Source organism: Capsicum annuum, chromosome 6 (genome assembly GCF_002878395.1).
Source record: "Capsicum annuum cultivar UCD-10X-F1 chromosome 6, UCD10Xv1.1, whole genome shotgun sequence".
Taxonomy (NCBI): domain Eukaryota; kingdom Viridiplantae; phylum Streptophyta; class Magnoliopsida; order Solanales; family Solanaceae; genus Capsicum; species Capsicum annuum.
Genome location: NC_061116.1, coordinates 200,312,154 through 200,322,970, shown reverse-complemented (window position 1 = coordinate 200,322,970; position 10,817 = coordinate 200,312,154). Strand labels below are relative to the sequence as shown.

Sequence of the window (10,817 nt, the reverse complement as noted above, 5' to 3'; positions counted from 1 at the left end):
ATATATTAATGACATAAGATAAACCAACTGATAATTCAACTGAGTTTCTGTGAAATACGTTGAATATTATTATGAGGTAGTAAAATTGGGTATGTGATGTATATAGTACGTCTTTGAATGTTGATAGCCAATTGAATATACTTATATATACGTATATCTCGTGTAGTGATGAAATAGATATGCTATTTTGGGCCAGTATAATGTAGACACACGCAAATTAACGTAATAGAAATAATCGATAATTTACTTGATTAACACGATGTTTTACAAGCAAGGTGTGTGTATATATATATATCAATGAATTTTGCAAATTCGAATAAATTTTTGGTTAATTAACTTTTAATTATGATATAATATATATATATATAATACTTGTGGGCTTAGGTCGTGCTACGCACTACCCAATATTGATCCTTAAAAACTCTACGTCATGTATAATTCTATCATTGAATTAAAACCTTTATTCATTTGGTTGATAAATTCTAAGTTAGACATATATTATTATATTTAGATTGACGAAATTTGTATAACAATATTTTAAGTTATTCAAACTTTTGTGCCATTGATAATCAATTATATTTTTTAAATAATTTAAGTTTTTAATTATTGTAATTTATAATATTTTTTTATTCTACTAATTATAAGTGACATAGTAAAATTATCTTACTAAATAGTTGTGAAATTTTTTTAAAGTGATCCCATATAAGAACATCAAAAAAGAATTTATCATTTCATGCCTAGTTTAATATTTTTATTAAATATTATTAATTTTTAATACTTAAATGACTTATAAAAAACATGAAAAATAATTTATTATTTTATGTCTATTTTATTTTTTATTAAATATTATTAACTTTGTGATACTTAAATGACTTATGTAATAATTATTTATGAATGATATAGTAAAATTACGGTTTAAGCAGCTGAAGCTGTCATGTATAAATGTCTATTTCAATTTTTTTATTAAATATTTTTAATTTTTTAATACATAAATGATTTATAGTAATTAATTAGGGATAATATAGTAAAATCACGGTTGAAGTAGGCATGACCTAAATATTTAATTTTCTTTTGTGATCATTTTTGTAAAATTTTAATTAACTTAATTAATTAATTGATTAATATTTTTTTAAAACTAATTTATAAAAAAATTTATATTTTAACTAATTAGAATTTTTTTTTTTAATATTTTATGAAAACCGACCACTTGTGGTCGGTTTTCCAAAATTTTCAAAAAACCGACCACTTGTGGTAGCTATTTCAATTTTTTTATTAAATATTTTTAATTTTTTAATACGTAAATGATTTATAGTAATTAATTAGGGATAATATAGTAAAATCACGGTTGAAGTAGGCATGACATAAATATTTAATTTTCTTTGTGATGATTTTTGTAAAATTTTAATTAACTTAACTAATTAATTGATTAATATTTTTTTAAAACTAATTATTAAAAAAAGTTATATTTTAACTAATTGGAATTTTTTTTTTAATATTTTAAGAAAATCGACCACCTTGTGGTCGGTTTTCATAAAATATTAAAAAAAATATTTTGACTAATTAAAAGCTCAACCCGACCCACGTTAATTTGTTAAATCCCTAAATTAGAAAACTCCCGACTAGTTACACGAAGCAATCTCACAAAATCTCCAAATCAAATCCACACTTCAACTCTACCTTCGTCTACCGCCGTGTGCCGCCATTTCCCGCCACCCTTAGCTCCGGTAAGTTCCGAAAATTCAGCTCTATGTTTTTCTCTTTGTGTGTTTTACTTTAAAGTTGTTTTTTTGATTTTTTGGAGAAAAGCAAGTTCTTCGATATCCTGCAATGTCTTCTCAAATCATGCTTTCCACTTGACTAATATTAGAAATTATACTTGCACCCATCTCTTTCTATCGATATTTCAGTTGAACATTACGGGTGGAAAATAATGAACTAGTAGATATGACTACAGTAAGTGCTAGAAACAACTATGAAGCAGGGAGTGTGATTGTTGAAGCTATGAGCAAAGTTGGAATGAAAGGTTTTGTGACAGTAAAAGAGGGAAAAAATGTTGACAATAGTCTCTGTATGGTTGGAGGAATGGAATTTGACTATGGTTACGTCTCTCGTTATGATGTTACTAATATGTGAGTTAAAGATCTTTAAATATGTGAATTGTAAGGTGGGTGTCTTCTATTTAGATTTAATTTGTAAAGCTGAAAATGCTAAAAATGTTTAGATTTAATTGGCCGAAAATGCTTAAGTGTTTGTGACTTTAATAGTGAATTAGTATTTAGAAGGTGATGTTGTTGATGACTTTATTAGTTGAAAATACTTAAGTTTTGGTGACTTTAAAAGTGAATTAGTGTTTAGAAGTTAGTTTCATTGGTGCCTTCGTTAGTTGAAAAAGCTTAAGTGTCGGTGACTTTAAAAGTGAATTAGTGTTTAGAAGTTAGTTTGGTTGGTGCCTTTGTTAGTTGAAAAAGCTTAAGTTTTGGTGACTTTAAAAGTGAATTAGTGTTTAGAAGGTGATGTTGTTGATGACTTTATTACTTGAAAATGCTTAAGTGTGGGTGACTTTAATAGTGAATTAGTGTTTAGAAGGTGATGTTGTTGGTGATTTTATTAGTTGAAAATGCTTAAGTGCCTGTGGCTTTAAAAGTGTATTAATGTTTAGATGGTGATGTTGTTGGTGACTTTATTAGTTGAAAATGCTTAAGTGTTGGTGAATTTTATAGTGAATTAGTGTTTAGAAGGTGTTGTTGTTGATGACTTTATTAGTTGAAAATGCTTAAGTTTTGATGACTTTAAAAGTGAATTAGTGTTTAGAAGTTAGTTTCGTTGGTGCCTTTGTTAGTTGAAAAAACTTAAGTTTTGGTGACTTTAAAAGTGAATTAGTGTTTAGAAGGTGATGTTGTTGGTGACTTTATTAGTTGAAAATGCTTAAGTGTCGGCGACTTTAAAAGTGAATTAGTGTTTAGAAGGTGATGTTGCTGGTGACTTTATTAGTTGAAAATGCTTAAGTGTCGGTGACTTTAAAAGTGAATTAGTGTTTAGAAGGTGATGTTGCTGGTGACTTTTTTAGTTGAAAATGCTAAAATGTCGGTGACTTTAAAAGTGAATTAGTGTTTAGAAGGTGATGTTGTTGGTGACTTTATTAGTTGAATTCCTTTGTTAGTTGAAAAAACTTAAGTTTTGGTGACTTTAAAAGTGAATTAGTGTTTAGAAGGTGATGTTGTTGGTGACTTTATTAGTTGAAAATGCTTAAGTGTCGGTGACTTTAAAAGTGAATTAGTGTTAAGAAGGTGATGTTGTTGGTGACTTTATTACTTGAAAATGCTTAAGTGTCGGCGACTTTAATAGTGAATTAGTATTTAGAAGGTGATGTTGCTAATGACTTTATTACTCGAATTTTGTTTAGTTATTTGAGAAATTTTTTAGCCATAGACATAATTGTTTGAATTAGTTTTGCTTGTTTAGCTTGTTGTTTTTTATTCTTGAATGAATTTTATGGTTTAGCTTCTTATTTTTTACGAGGATTTAGCTTGTTGTCTTTAAAGTGAATGGATTTACTTTTATGGTTTAGCACTTTAGCTTGTTATTTTTTATATGAGCTTTGCTAAATCACTCAAAGTTGAAATATTTTGTCTTGGTTTTTTTAGGTTCTTGATTTGATGACCAGTTATCTCTTTCACTTTAATTTAGGCCAAGCAAAGGTAAGTTAATTTATCTCGATTCACTATTGTTGTTATCTTCTTGTTATTGTTAATATTGAAGTCTAGTGAAGCCGTGTGTGGCCTTGTTCGATTCACTAGCATTGTTGTTATCTTCTTGTTATTGTTTATATTAAAGTCTAGTGAAGCCGTGTGTGGCCTTGTTCGATTCACTAGCATTGTTGTTGACATCTTGTAGGCCTTGTTGTTGCTTGTTTCGTGAATGTGGTTTTGTTTTGATACTTAATTAGTTGGTTGAAAATGGTTAAGTGTATGTAGGGACTTTAAAGGAGATTTTTTTGTTTTGAATTTGGTTTGTTAGGTGACTTAGTTTCTTGAAAATGGTTAAGTGTACGGGCTTTAAAGGGGATTTTTTTGTTTTGAATGTGGTTTTGTTTTGAAAACTTAGTCACTTGAATATGGCTAAATCTAGGAACTTTAAAGGAGATTTTTTGTTTTGAATGTGATTTGGTTGGTGACTTAGTCACTTGAAAATGGTTAATTGTAGGGACTTTAAAAGGGGATTTTTTGTTTTGAATGTGATTGATTGAAAATGGTTAAATGTAGGAACTTTAAAGGGATTTTTTTTGTTTAGAATGTGATTTTGTTTTGAGACTTAGTTGCTTGAAAATGGTTAAGTGTAGGAACTTTAAAGGGGATTTTTTAGTTTTGAATGTGGTTTTGTTTTGAGACTTAGTTGCTTGAAAATGGTTAAGTGTAGGAACTTTAAAGGGGATTTTTTAGTTTTGAATGTGGTTTTGTTTTGAGGCTTAGTTGCTTGAAAATGGTTAAGTGTAGGGATTTTAAAGGGATTTTTTGTTTTGAATGTCGTTTTGTTTTGATTGCGTAGATGGAACCTGATTATAGCTAGATATATCACCGGAACAATGATAATAGAATAGGTATTAGGGAGAAATTTGTTGAAGGTGTCAAAAGATTTGTTGAACATGCTAAGACACTTGATGTTTGGACACATTTTGGGGTTATTCGGTGTCCTTGTGTTAGATGTGATGGTATAAATCTTCTAAGTGAAGAAGATGTAAAGAAACATCTTTATAGAAAGGGGTTTCACAAGGACTTTTTAAGATTGCGGGATATTCATGGTGATGTTACGCAAAATAACTTTGTTGTTGGAGAAAGTAGTAGGTCTGTAGGGCATAATGAATATCAAGATACTAGGATGACAGAAATAGTGCACGATGCATTTGGGATGCAACACGGGGTTGACTTTAGTAAAAATGTTGAAGATGTTCCTAAGAGCGAAGCGGGTAATTTCTATGAAGAATTGCAGACTGCTAGTCATTCTTTTTTTGACGGGTGTTCGCACTCTCGTTTGTCTGTTGCTGTTAGATTATTAAGTATTAAATTTGATTAGAATATTGTGGAAGGAGGAATGGACTCAATTATAGACTTTATTAGAGAGTTGGTTCACCCCAGCTTGGAGGTTCCTGATTCCTTCTATAAGGCAAAATGATTGGTGTCAAAGTTAGGTCTCTCCTCGGTTAGAATTGATTGTTGTGAAAATGGCTTCATGTTATACTTTAAGGGAGATGCTAACCTAGAGTTCTGTAAGTTTTTTTAGCACCCTAGATATAAGCGTGGTTCTACTGGGAAACAAATTGCTAATAAGACAATGTATTATTTACCTCTTATACCAAGGTTGAAGATGTTGTATGCTTCCTACAGCTCAGCTCTTCATATGAGATGGCATGGTGATAATAGAAGGCCCCCTGGTGTTATGTGTCATCCATTTGATGGAGAGGCTTGGAAATATTTTAATGCAACTTATCCATATTTTGCAGCTGAGCCACGAAACATTCGATTGGGATTATTTGCGGATGGGTTCTCTCCTTTTTTAGTTGGTAGTGCGCCATATTCATGTTGGCCTATATTTATGTCACGCCTCAAATCCTATTGGGGAGGACTGGCACCCGTAACCGAGGAGGCCCGGGAGAACCAGCTCATAACCTTATACTTCCCATGCATACCTCTATGACAACCAAAAATTCGGACAGCATCATGTCGCATATAAAAGGAAATAATCACCTGTATAAGCTCGAGCACACATATATATGTATATACAATACTTGGCCGTTGGACCCATCACGTCTATTAACAAAACACCACCTTGACTGTACATTAGGTCTACAAAGCCTCTAGACAATACACAGAGTTTAACTAAGGTCGGGACACACTCCGCCATATAACTAACTTCTATACAATACCAAAAGTGACTGGATATGACACGAAAATCCCCGAAGCAAACTGGAGCTCACCAAAAGCAGCTGGATATCCTGGCTCCTACTTATGCGGTGTATGAGCTGAGGTACCTATGCCTGCAGCATAAAATGCAGGTCCCCCGTGGGGGACGTCAGTACGAAATACGTACTGAGTATGTAAAGCTGTAGATAATCACATATGATATAGGAGCTCAATAGAAATCAGAAACAAGTGAATAAATCATAATAGGAGTGGACCACACTTACTAGAACTTGTGACAACCTGTACATTGTATTTATTCAATCACTTTACCTTCGTTCTTATCATCTTTGTAATCATTACTGTATTGTACTGTGACCATTAGGCTGCCTCCAATACATATCAACTGGGATCGACCCATGATAATCTTATGCCCCTGGGATACCACCCATAAACACATAAATAGGGATTGACCCATGATAGGCTTATGCCCCTGGGATACCACCCGATAAGAGAAAACTTCCATCACTTAGTTCAATTAATCTTTGAGATTGTTATTTCGATCGCCACCATATTTTTGATACTTTGAAACAATGATACATCAATAAGAGACATATAAATAGACCATCAATGCAATAGCAATGAAGTAAGAACTTATTGGCACATCAATGAAGTGTTTTGGAGTCATCAATGTCATAACAATGAAGTAGGAACTTATTGGTTTATCAATGAAACGTTTTGGAGTCATTAATAACACATGGATCTTGTTTGAGTAACCGGATACCTTCTGACATTCATTAGTGCAATAAACATGTAAGATTTGGAAAACAAGTAAGTATTGGAATGTCTTGACATCTTTTAGGGTGGAAACAAGTTCATTGGTAACGTAGGACATCATACAAAACCATTATGGATCACATGTTACTGAATAACTTTGGAAACTTTCTTAATAGAACAATTGTTCACTTTCATGCCAAAGATATGGTATAGAGTATACTTTACATACCTGACTGTCAACCTTCAATACTAGTCCCAAATGGACTTCCCGTCTTTTCGGATTACTTATCTACAATGAACATATATAGCAATCTAGTATTAGCGACCAAACGTCACAATTCAATTATTTGAATTCACCAAACTAGTGGTTAAGTAGTAAAGCCTTAATTACACCCTAAAGGGTGTCACTTTAACCCTCTTATACTCCAATTACATTCACATGCCATGCATATTCATACAACATCCTCCAATATCAAGTTTGGATTCATTTATCCTTCCAACCAATCCATTAAACCAAATTGAGCCATAGACATAAATAATCATAAATTCGATAGTATATCACCATATCCACATTCCATAACTCAATTACCATATCCACCTTCCATAACTCAATTATCATATCCACCTTCGACAATTCAATACAACCAAACCATGCAAAATAGTCCATAACCTTATTTTCATCACCTTTCAATAACAACCAATACATATAATCCTCTATCACACATATACATATGGAAAAGAACAAAGGCAAACAATATTCATACCTTAGAATTCACCTCTTGATTATGCAATCCTGTTTGCACAAATAATAGGTGCCGTTCGAAGCTCTTGAGATGACAAACGCAGTTACCGGATTACTTTGAAATTTCTACGGTTGAATCAAAAGTAATTTAAAGGTCAAATTTGGCTAGGGTTTGTTCTTTCTCAATGATTGATGATGAAAATGAGTTTTTGAACTCATATACATGTATATATACACATATTCCCGTCCATAATATAATAGAAAATGACCAAAATGCCTTTAAAATTTAAATAATGTCAAATCTGTCCTTTGGTGGATGTTTTGATAAGCTAAAGTAGATCGACCATAACTCTTTGCTCCGATATCGGATTTGGGTGAAATTGATATCGTTGGAAGGATAATTCAAAGGGCTTTCATTTCATATAAAGTAGGCCACCCAGTTCATCCTGTACAAGGAGTTATGGTCATTTGAAGTTGACCCTAAAAATCTGTTTTGATAGGCTAAAGTAAAACGAGTATAACTCCTTACTCAGACGTTGGATTTGGATGAAACCAATTGAATTGGAAAGAAGACTCAAAGATCTTTATTTTCATAGATCGCAGCTCAACTATTTCATTATATTAAGGGAGTTATGATCGTTCGAATTTGACCCAAAAATTCGGCTGGCCTCAGTAGTTTGTGTGCAGGAAAATTTACTATTCCCAAATATCCCGGCCACCGTTTTATAGTTTCGAACGTGCTCGATTATATCCGAAACCTATCCGTTTTTGGAAATCTTTATATCGTTGGAAAGCTTATTCAATAACCTTCGCATGGAACCATCGACGGGCAAATTCTGGTATAAATAAAATAAAAAAGTTAATTCCATATAAATAAGACCAATACACGTACTTGAATACGCCAATACACGTACTTGAATACGGGGTGTTACAATTTATCACTCCTTATAATCTTCCTCCTGAAATGTTGATGACTAGTCCTTATACATTTCTGAATTGTATTATTCCTGGCCCGCGTAATCCAAAAAGCGAAATAGATGTGTACTTGCAACTTTTGATAGATGAACTTCAGATTTTATGGCATGAGGGCGTTGAAACATGGGACATCTCCCTTAAACAGAATTTCAATTTGCGTGCATATCTAATGTGGACAGTTAATGATTTTTCTGCTTATGGAATGTTGTCGGGGTGGATGACCACTGGAAAGCTGGCTTGTCCATACTGCATGGAAAAAAAAATCTTTCACATTGAGACATGGCAAAAAAAATTCATGGTTTGATTGTCATCGTTGTTTCTTGCCACTTGATAATGAATTTAGGAGACTCAAGAATGCTTTCAGAAGGAATAGAAGGGAACATGATGATCCGCCTCCAATGATGTCTGGTCATGATATTTGGGAAATAGTTTAAGATTTGCCTAAAGCCAGTGAGGAACGATTGTACAGGCTTGATGGATATGACGTTTCACATAACTGGACTAAGCAAAGTATATTTTGAGAGTTAGAATATTGGCCAGATAATTTACTTAGAAATAATGTTGATGCCATACATACTGAGAAGAACGACTTTGACAACTTGTTCAACACAGTTATGGATGTCACCAGCAAAACAAAGGATAATTCTAAGGCCAGACTTGACTGACCAGAATATGGCAACCGCAGAGAATTATACTTACAGCAGGGGCCCAATGGCAATGCTCTTAAGCCCAAGGCTAGTTTTACATTCAAGTTGGACCAAAAGCATCAAATATGTGAGTGGGTTCAAAGTTTGAAGATGTTCGATGGATATGCCTCAAATTTGGGAAAAAGGGTTGATATGACACAAGAAATCTTGCATGGAATGAAAAGCCATGATTGTCATATTTTTATGGAGAAATTACTTCCAATTGATTTTATTGGTTTACCTAAAAACATATGGAAATCAATAGCAGAGAGCAGTTTGTTCTTCAAAGACTTATGTACCACCACATTAACAGAAGAAAATTTGGATCGAATGGAAAGTAATATTGTTGTTATCACCAACAAGCTGGAGAAGATTTTCCCATCAGCGTTCTTCGATGTGATGGAACATCTTCCCATTCACCTTGTGCACGAAGCTTGGCTAGGCGGTCCAGTTCAAACTAGGTGGATGTATCCATTTGAACGGTAAGCATTTGCAACATATTTAAATGCATACATAACTTTTTTAAATATATTAAACATCTAACCTTAAGATTGTAAAGGGCAATTGAAAAATTGAAAAGGGGTCCCAAAAATAAACATAGGGTGGAAGGTTCTATAGTTGAGACATATCTTGCAAGAAAAACTTCTCAATTTTGTTCATACTACTTTCGTGATGAAGTTGCTTGTTCAAGAAACCAACCGAATCGTCATCAGGATGATGTGAATGAGCCTCATTTACAACCGATATCAATTTTTAATCAATCTGGTTGTAAGTCTAAAAAAACATACCTCGCTGGCTCACTCCCACAGAGCGGAAATCAACAATTTTGTATATCTTGCTGAATTGCTCCAAAATTGAGCCCTTTCTGAAGTAAGGAGATTCAAATTTTAACATATCTTGTTTGTTTACTCATTCCCTTAAAGAAACTAATTGTGTATACCATGTTGGATGTTCAGTTCATTTAAGACTCAATTCTACGAAAATCAAGTGTATGCATCCTTTGCATCATGGTTTAAAAATGAGGTTCGTCAGTGTATTAATGTTTCTAAAAATTTTAAACATTTACACATTCCTCAACTAAAATATATATGTATGATATTTTTAGGTACATCATTCACCAAATGCAGCCGCATATGATAATCTCTTGAGAGTTATTTCTTTGGGTCCAGTCGAAGCTAATGCAATATCTTTCTGATTTCAATCTTGTTCTCCATTTACTTCTGATTTCCAGTTGTTCTTCGAATTTGTGCACATTCTACTTTGTTTTTGCATTGTTCGCGTCTCAGTTCCGCGAAAGAATTATTAACTGTCATTCTGTTTCTGTATTTTTGGTCGTTTTTTCATCCTTGCAAGTTTCTCAATTGAGAGTTTTCTGACCCTTGATTATGGCAATTGAACAGGAGAATCGACTGCTGCAAGTACTACTGATGTCAAAGGTGCTCTATATGTACATCCCTGGAATAGCTCCGGATGATGCTAGTTCCTATTCATTTTGATGGAGCAGGATATCAATCTTGGAAGAGAGGTGTTTTACGTGCTTTGTTAGTGAAGAACAAGCTAGGGTTCATCGATAAAAATCAAATGCAGATTCACCATTACTTCGGCATTGGCAAAGGTTGAATGATATATATTGAATTAGTTAGCTAAGGAGATCTCAGATAGTGTAGAGTATTCACTATTTCTACTGAATTGTGGAGAGAATTAGAGGATAGGTATGATTAGACTAATGAAGCAAAATAGTAT

General features: G+C 33.0%; 1 long non-coding RNA gene across 1 annotated transcript in view; it reads left to right on the top strand.

Annotated features, from left to right (window-relative positions):
- LOC107876104 overlaps window positions 1–10,598 on the top strand; it is a 12,424-nt gene extending 1,826 nt beyond the window's left edge. Inside the window, exons 2-3 of the long non-coding RNA XR_001675976.2 lie at window positions 3,645–3,698; window positions 10,475–10,598. This is a non-coding gene — a long non-coding RNA (uncharacterized LOC107876104). The remainder of the gene's footprint in view (window positions 1–3,644; window positions 3,699–10,474) is intronic.
- Window positions 10,599–10,817: the final 219 nt, after the last annotated feature.